This window comes from Hydra vulgaris, chromosome 09 (assembly GCF_038396675.1).
Source record: "Hydra vulgaris chromosome 09, alternate assembly HydraT2T_AEP".
NCBI classification, from domain to species: Eukaryota; Metazoa; Cnidaria; class Hydrozoa; order Anthoathecata; family Hydridae; genus Hydra; species Hydra vulgaris.
The window spans coordinates 60,465,233-60,474,402 of record NC_088928.1 but is presented as its reverse complement, the minus strand read 5'-3'; positions in this window follow the sequence as shown (position 1 = coordinate 60,474,402).

The following is a 9,170-nucleotide window of genomic DNA, read 5'->3' as shown; positions in this document are numbered from 1 at the left end:
TGGTTATGTAACGTCAACCATAGCAAAACAAAAAAGTTTTACTCACTTACGATTATCAATAAAAAAATCAATCCCCCAAGGAATAAAGAGATGTAAACAGTTAAAAATCTTTAAGAAAGGATATTCAAATAAAGTTAAAAAAAACTGAAAAAATATCATATGAACCTGGTGGTTTTTAACTTATTATATTTATTCCAGAAATTATATATTTTTTTATCCTTTTTGAGTAATTTTAATTTTTATATTGCAAAATCTCAAAATATACTTTTTTACTAGTTTTCAAATTTTGCGAAATGATAACTTTTTATGCAAAAATAATTATGCAAAAGCGCTGAATATTTCACAGATTGTTATTCATATTATTAAAATTCATTTGAGAAAAGATTTTTTTCAATGAATTTTAGATCTTTAAATTTTGTTATATATTAGTGTTGTTTAGCTCGCTTACTTTTTAGTGTTTCATTTATAATTTCTAAAATATTTATTTGTTTTTATTTATTTTCTCTCAAATGAATTATGTTACAATGAGCAAATAATGTTCCAAATTTCATGCTAAAATGACTTGTAGATTTTGAGTAATTACTTCACAAAAATTTGGTTATTTTAAATTTTTAAGGGTAATTGAGGCAAAGAATTTCAAGTTTGATAGCATTTTTGAAAATAATTTTAAATTATGTATTTATGTTGTAAAAATGAAAATGTGCTCTAGTTCCATTCAGATTTTAATATATTTCTTTCACCACCTTAAAGGTATAATTTTCTACCTCAAAAATGTAGAAAACTACACCTTACTAAGGGTATATCACATATCCTACCTTGAATAGAAATTTATACTTTTTTTTTTAGTGTGTATATATATATATATATATATATATATATATATATATACACTAAAAAAAAAGTATAAATTTTAAAACTACTAAAAAAAAAAGTATAAACACACACACACACACACACACACACACATTCTAATCTTCTCGGATGTAATTTTGCAAACATTTTAACGGCCACATCTAAATCAAAGTTATAATCATTGTGGATGTGCATCAAAACCAACTCAGAAAGTTGCTTCATAAAGTCGATAATAGAAGGTACAAAACTTTTATGCTTAAACAAACTTAAAGACATATATAATGTCACTCGATTTTTCCTGCAACTTAACTATATGCTCACGAGGAAACCACATAGTTCGCTGTAGTGTAACTAGTGATATAATAAAATCAAAACTCCCAAACGCTTTTAAAAAGTACTTGACGTTTGTTTTCAGCCGTCCACTCATGCGACCATTCGGCATATTCATTGTAATTGCCATATCGAATCTTTAAAATGACTTTGTAAAATATTATCAAAAACGAATGATGAAACAAAATATTTTCCCAGCCACCTTGTAACACATGTATCAAAATATAAGAACCTTTGTTCTTAAAATAGCGCAGAGCAAACAGAACTCCTTAACTTGGAAGCTTTGTTCACTTTGCACTATTTTTCATCATGGTCATAAGAATGAACAGTCTGGAAACACGGCCTGGGTACAATAGTTTTTGCGTTAATGTTAGGTTCTTGTACCCAGCCTACTTTAGGGTGCAAAACAAACAATTTTTTATAAAGAGCTTAAATAAAAGTGTAAAAAAAATCAATGCCGGCCGCAAATTCTTCAATATATGGTTGTACTACTTCTAGTTATTCGCATGGTATAGCTATATACTGTCTTCCTAAAGGTCAGAGTTACCGACTATAATGTTCAATATATAAGAAAATTTGTAGAGATTGTCACAAAAGATCGTTTGATTGATTCGGCTTTAAGAAAAAAAATCGCTAGTGAATCTTTACATGTATGCGAGAGACATTTTGAAGAACACAAAGTTAATAGAAGTAAGCTAAGTGTTCACATATTTAAGTGTATGTAAGTCTATACAGCCCAAATTTTTCCATATTTTAGAAAGCTATTGATATATGTGAACTGGAATGCAAGTTAACAACAACTTGCGATGGTGCTGCTCCTTTCCGAAAATTTTTAAACGCATTCAGAATTATCTAATTCTAATGATAAAAAGGATGCAGATGTCACATATAAAACTATTAATCTACATTGTCCTGAAAGTTATTTTTACTTTCTATCTTACCCCCGCATTTTCTAAAAACAACAAGAAACTGAGTCACATAGCAGACATTTTTAAAGAAGACTAAACATTTGGCTTACATCTACTTCTAAAATTGTCATATGAACACAATAAGTTATTATCTTATTCTATTATGAACGTTAAATTGGCAGCTCAAGTTCTCACCACTACTGTCAGTAAAGTCCTTCTAAACTATAAATCTTCAGATGCTTTTGCTAAAACAAAATTAGGTTCGACGATTGACAGTTTTTTTGATATTATGAATATTAGTAATCATATGGAATAAATTCAAAAGTCAAAGCCATTCTCAGTTCCACTTTTTTCTGTTGATGACTATTGTTTAAACTGGCTTAAAACATATTTTGAAAAGTGGTTAAATTTCATCAATAACCGTCAAGGTAATTTTAATACTCTAAATGATATATGTAAAATGTTTATATTGTGGTAAACATATGAAGGAATTATGTATTAACAGAGAGATTTTGTCTTATGTATTAACAGAGAGATTTTATCTTATGTATTAACGGAGAGATTCTGTCAAGATTCACAAGAAAATTATTATGGACATCAACGCCAAATTGGTTTTCGCAAGAATATTCCATCTGTCTGTGATTTTAGTTATAATCATAATACCATTCGAAATAAAAAAGTCTTCAGACCTATAAAAGATGGCAATTCCTAAGAAGATATTCACTTTGAGATTAATGAAGAACCAGTATCATACAGAAAGTGAATAAAAACTTCTTTATAATACACCTATTCAAGCGGCTATTTTCATAGCCACAAATTGTTAAAACACATTATTGGCTAAGTGAACAGATACTTTATGACCCAATATTGATTTGTTTGATCAACAAAAGATTAATACATTTAGGTAACATTATACTAGGTTGTAACTATGTAAAATTTCTTTTCTTTTCTTGCTTGAATAGATTGACAGTATTAGGGTCTGGTGTATTAGACAATTTAAGGCTAAAGTTTCAATATTATTAACTATTAAAAATAGTTAACTATTATATTTATTAAATATTCAAAGCATAATTATTAACAAAGTAAAAAAATTTTAAGAGATGACAGCCACAGTTTTATTTATATAGTTGCTTAAAATCTTTAGTCAATACAAAACATTTGTGTAAAAAATGATCCCTTGTTAAGTATTATTTTGATAGCAAACATTGAATTTTGTTTACTGCTTTCATAAAATATAAACTGCTGAAAAACTCGTTCAATCGGGTTCTAGCATTTTTTGGTCTTTGAAATAGCTAACTTCCAGACATAAAGCAAATTCCAAACATTTAAATGTTTATACTTATGTCAAATAAGGATGCTTTTCAAAAAATAGCAATGATTGGTGCCGGGGAACAAAAAATGCTCCAAAGTTTTCTTCCCCCTGTCCCAAACATGAGGGCAAGAAGTTGATAGTATATTTTTTGTACTACTCTCAACTAGACTTATATTCATCAATAATTTTTAAGTTTTATAGTTTGATCTCTTTATGTTGAAAAATTATGACCATATAAAATTTGTAACCCCCTTAAATTGAGGGAGGTTCAAACTCTATAAGGTGTTAATTTTTAAACGCTAAAATATTTTACTGCGAAATTGAAAATTTATCGATGAATATAAATCTAGTTAAAAATAGTACATAAAATATTTCGCCAACTTGTTGCTCTTATGATTGGGGCAGAGAGGCAAAAATTTTGGGAATTTTTTGTACTCATGCTCCGATCATCGCAATATTTTGCAAATTGCAAATATTTGACATAAGTATAAACAAATTTTTGGAGTTTGCAAAAAACGTGGCTCAAAAAATGATGAAAAAGATTTGCATGCTTAACCATGGAATTAATTTTTAGGAAAGTTCAATACTCATGTAAAATATTTTACAATCTAATTTTTTCAACATTTTAATTCATGAAGATTTTGGGTTTTAAATATGCTATTTGTAGTTAAATTTTAAGTTAATAAATATAAATTAAAAAAAAGCAAACAAAACCTAAAATTTTTGAGAAAGCTAAACCTTAACTCTCCCTGATACTTACTTATTTTATATACTCTCAAAAATATATATATATTGATCAAAAATTATCTGAGGTGCTAAATAAATGCCCTTGTTTATTAATTTCTAACTGGGTATGGGGACTTAACAAACGGGTGGATGGGAGTTATTTATTTTTATTAGCGCATTTATATTTTATAATTTTTAAGGTTTGTTTACCAAAATAAGTTTTTTTTAGTTTTAAGATATAATTTCCTTGTTGATAACAAGTAAAATTTATTGAACAGACAGATTATTTAATTTAATAATTTTTTTAAATAAAAAAATTTAATAAACAGGCTCAATAAGCTCAGAATTAATGGGAAACTTTCTAAAAAAACTTAAAATATGGTAATAACAACCCTAAAATGTTGGCTCTAAAGTTATCAAAAAACTGTTCACTTTGTCACGAAATGACTTCTAATATGAACCTCGTGACCTTAGAAAAACTTTTTGGGGTATGATAGTGGGGATATATAGGAGTGTGTTAGAAGTGATTTTGAAATCTTATGTCATCGTCCGTGAAAGAAAAAATGGTTTGAAGTTTAAGCATTTTTCGAAGATTTTTGTGAAGCCAAAGCAAGTAAAAAGCATATTTTAAGGCAAGATTTTGTTATATTCCGTCATAAAGGTTGCAAATAAAGGTATTGTTTACATTTTTACATGAGTTATATGCATTGTTATGCTAAAGCATTTGTTTAGAAAATTTTAGGAAGAGCAAAAGTGCAATCAACATTTCTAAAATGCCTAATCAAGCAAAGTGTCATGATGAAAACAGGAAAACTGAATGTTTTCTTTGTTTAATTAAATCTTCAAGACAACTCACTGCTGCTATGATTGAAAGCTGCCCCAAATGCTGCCCCACGACCAATCAACTTTGAGGACCAAAGAGTTCCAGTTGGAGTTTGTGTAAAATGTTGAGCAGAAAAAAGAAGAGAGGCAGGTCAAGATGTCCAACTTCCTTCTTTACCTGATTATCAAACAATTAAAGTTCGGTCAACAATAAGAGAATCAGTTTCAGTTTGTGATTGCTTGATCTGTTGTGTTGGGAAAGCAAGGTTCAAAAGCCCAGAACCAGTCAAGCCAACTAACCCAACCAATCCACCAAAAGAACTGCCAGCTGTTGAAAAACTGGAACTCTTTGGTCATCAAAGTTGTTTGGTCTGCATGCTTTTCACTGATTGGAAGAGGTATTCCCCATGTCTGAACCAAAAGAATGCTTAAACAAAACTTACTTGAAGTTGCAACTAAAGATATAAAAGCTGCTCAGAGGGTGGCTAATACAGTGATTGCCAACAAGACACCATCTCCTCATGGCACAGTTTGCCTTAGCCAAGGATTGGGAAGAAATTTTCCAGTGACTCCAGGTATAAATACTCTAACTAAAAGTCAATCTTTTAGCATTTTTTAAATGAATGTTGATGAAAGAAATAATTTTAATTTTAGGATCTTCAAAGCAAAGAAAACTTTTTCTACCAACATCCACTTTGACTACTCAACAGCTCTTACAAGCTCAAAATCAGACTTGCTTATCTAACAGAGGAATGAACAAGCTTGTTTCAACTCTCAACCATGTTACTCCACATCGCCAAGTTGAGGAAAACTTTAGAGAAAAGTTTTAAACACTTGGAACGCATCTTTCTGATTTGTTTGTCACCTGAGACATTATGGACACAACTGATTCCAAGAGACTACTTGTGCACTGCAAAGATCTTATTGCTCTGAGAAACACTGTCATCCGAATTCGAGGTCCACAGTCAAATGAACTTATAAAGATTGAAATAGATGAAGGAGGAGGTTTCTTGAAAGTTTCTTTAGTAATAGTTGCCTCAGTAGCACAGAATGTCTTCCCACCATCCAAAAAGTCTCTTTTCAATGATTCAGGTGTGAAACGCCAATTATTGGTAGCTGTTTCAGTAAATCTACCTGAAAAGTATGGTAATGTGAAACAAATTCTTGACAAATTATGCCTTGAAAGGATATCTTTTGTGTTGTTATGTGACATGAAATTTGCTGACATCATCTGTGGTTTACAGTCTTACTCCAGTGCACATCCTTGTACTTGGTGTGACATTGAGTCTAAGAATCTTCATCAGAGTGCTGAGCTCCGAACTTTTGGATCTATTCAGAACGACTACACAGGCTTCTAAGCTGCAGGTGGCAATTTTCGTGAAGCCAAAGCTAGTAAAAAGTTTATTTTAAGGCTTATTTTAAGCATTCTACTTGGCATTGTTAACCACCTCTTCAAGAATCTCTGTTTTTTGTGGCAAAATACAACAAAGCGGCCAAAGATGATGAGCATTCAACAACAGACATTTCATAGAGGACAGTTTGATGTCATTTCTAATTACTATACTCCATAGTTGGGGGCCTCTAGCTGTGATAGAAAACTTAGTGGCTTCAAAGTGAGTTTTAGCTTGAATAATTATTGTTTGCATATCTAGTAAGATATTTGTGCTGTATTTTTTTAAATAGCGCTTTAAGAATATTTGGCATGTATCGTTATTGATTTTATACATAAAAATTAAATCATTGACAACGTTTCAAAAGGCCTAGCAACCATCTAGACTACCCAAAGAATCTTTTTAGCTGTTTGATTGATTACAACAGCAAACATTCATTTTGATGTCATTATAATGACAAGTAACTTGAAGGAGAAAGAGAGAAAATTATATTTTCTTATGTGTGCTATATGTCAGAATCTATATATAAATCTAGATCTTTGTTGAATTAAGGTAGTTATTTAGGTCATTCAGAAAAAATATTAAAGTTTTTGATGAAAGTCAGACTTTCATTGCTAAAAATCAATTTATTGCTTTATTTCCTAAAGAAATTATAATGGTTATGTTTTTGTTTGTCAATATTTTGTTGCAAATAGAGTGTTTTGATACACAGAATGAATAAATAAATGTCAAATTTTTTTAAATGGAGACTTCTATGAAATTTAAAGTCATTATTTAGAGCAGTAATAATAGAAAATTTGATTGGATTTTTCTTCCACGGACGATGACAAAAGATTTCAAAATCACTTCTAATACACTCCAATATATATATATATATATATATATATATATATATATATATATATATATATATATATATATATATATATATATATATATATATATATATATATATATATAGGTGTATAGGTATATAGGTATATAGATATGTCAAATCCCGCGTTTAACGGAACCGATTTTTGTGCTAAAAATCTGTTCCACGTTTTATAGAACTTCGGGTATAGGCAGTATTGTAGGATGGTGTTTTGTAGCATATTTTTAAAGAACTTTATATTAACTTAGAAGTTTTTTTAAAAGTAAAATAGTCAAACTTTTTTAAAGAGTATTTTTTTTTTATATATTGACGAAAGTTAAAGTGTTATTTATTGATATCAAAAACTGTGTTGTACTTCTTGTGCTCAGTAAATGTTGAAGATAAGATCTTTTTTTTATCTATTCTATTCTTTTTTTTATACGTTTATACGTTTTCTATGCACATGCCAAATTTCAAGAATTTATTTTAACTAGCCGATACCCTATTTTTACCCTTACTTTTGGTACCAAAATTTTGTTTTTCCGACTTCTGTTTGAGGGAGAAAGGGGGGGGGTGACGCTGAAGGATATTCAGTAGGGTGGAGTGAACTTTAGTTTTTTTTACAATTCGTTTAGCTTGGCTGTGCAAAAGTTATCTATTCATTTCAGAAATACTCTGGAAAAATATTAATGCTCTAGGAAATTATCTTGAGGTTCCTCAAGACCTCTAAAATTTTAATGGGTCCCTAATATTATGTAAAAAAAAGTTTTTCAAAAGTATGTCATGTTAGGTCTCAAAAGAAGCAAAATTTTATAAAAATTTCAAAAATAACAATTATTTAAAAAAAAAATTGTTATTTTATAGTTTATTGCAGAAAAAATGACCTTTTAAACTAAAAATGAAAAAAGTTTATTTTTTTTAATTATAATTTCGAAAAAATCTTAATTATTATTAAAAATTTTATGTGATTTTTCTATACAATGATTTTGTGATATAAGTACTAATATTACATTTATAAAGTATCAATGTAAAAATAATATATATTATATATAAAATCAATAATACATGTTTTTTGCTCTGTCCAATCATATTATTACATTTTTTTAAAGCTTTATATCATATAATATTATAATATATTGCTTTTTTTATATATTTAGAATATATCATATATTAGTAATATACTAATACTTGTCTAAAAATATATAGACATATATAATATATTTATAGTATATTAAATTTAATATACTATTTATAGTATATTATATTTGTAGTATATTATATATTTAATATATACTATAACATATACTATATTATAGAATATATTAAGTATATACTATAATATAATATACATTTAATACATACTATATCAATAATAATTATGAATGCTATGATTCCGATACAGCAATGACAGTCTTGCACAATAGCAGAGTAGAAAAACTTAAAAAAATACAGAAAGGCTATTACTATTTCTTACTGGACTAGAAAAGAAAATGATTCTGAAGCTGTTGATTATTATATAAAAAAATTCCAGCTAGTTGCTGACATTGTATCCAGTGAGTTGATGTTTTTCTAATGTGAATATGTTGCCCTTATTTTTTGATAATTGGACATGCATTTTATTATCTTACTACATAATTTTACTAATTTTTGACTATATATATATATATATATATATATATATATATATATATATATATATATATATATATATATACCCAGTGAAAAAGCACACATGGGATACGCGTGGATTTTTTCCATATGTAACCCATGTGGGGATTATTATTTTGTCCCATGTGGGTTTCATATGGTAAATTCCACATGGATTCCATATGGTAAATCCCATATGGGATACGCGTGGGTTTTTACCAAATGTAACCCATATGGGATTATTATTTTGTCCCGTGTGGGTTTCATATGGTAAATCCCACATGGGTTTTATGTGGTAAATCCTACATGGGATATAGGTGGAAAATACT